This window comes from Triticum aestivum, chromosome 7B, assembly GCF_018294505.1.
Source record: "Triticum aestivum cultivar Chinese Spring chromosome 7B, IWGSC CS RefSeq v2.1, whole genome shotgun sequence".
NCBI classification, from domain to species: Eukaryota; Viridiplantae; Streptophyta; class Magnoliopsida; order Poales; family Poaceae; genus Triticum; species Triticum aestivum.
In genome coordinates, this window is record NC_057813.1 from 323,192,494 (window position 1) to 323,193,087 (window position 594).

A 594-nucleotide genomic window follows, 5' to 3' on the forward strand; every position below is an offset into this window, starting at 1 on the left:
CTTTCCAACCCAACTGGAACCACCTTCAAATTCGTCCGGAGCGTTGAGTTGTGGACGAAACAATCTGATGCTGCAGCAGAATCCGAGTCAAACTACAAGTCCAAAGGTGTTACATCACCTCCACTTGGGCCCATGAGCCTTGTACGACCTAGGGTTAGTTTTAGGCTGCCTTGGGACGTCCTCCCACCTCCTTGGCCGCCACCCCTTGCTCCTATATAAGTAGATCCATCTAGTAGCTTTTTCCTCGGGATTTGTTTAGTTAAAAGTTAGCCATTGCAACTTCGTGTACTTCGTTTGTGTCCAACGACCAGACCAAGACCACTTTCGGATCCCCACCATTATCAATACCTCATATATATTTGCAATATTCAGATTGCTTTATCATATTCTTGCTCGTTCTTCGATTGCTTGCAGGAATAGACCTTCGTGGTCAGGCTGACCGTGCTTTCGGCATCGTCAGTAACCTCAGGAGATTGGTTTAGCGATTGCTAAGGCGCAACATCGTGCACGTTTGTAGTCGGATCGTCAAAGTCGTCTCCACCAAATCGATAGTTATCATCTCATCGAAAGATCGGGACACCCCCGCCTCTATCA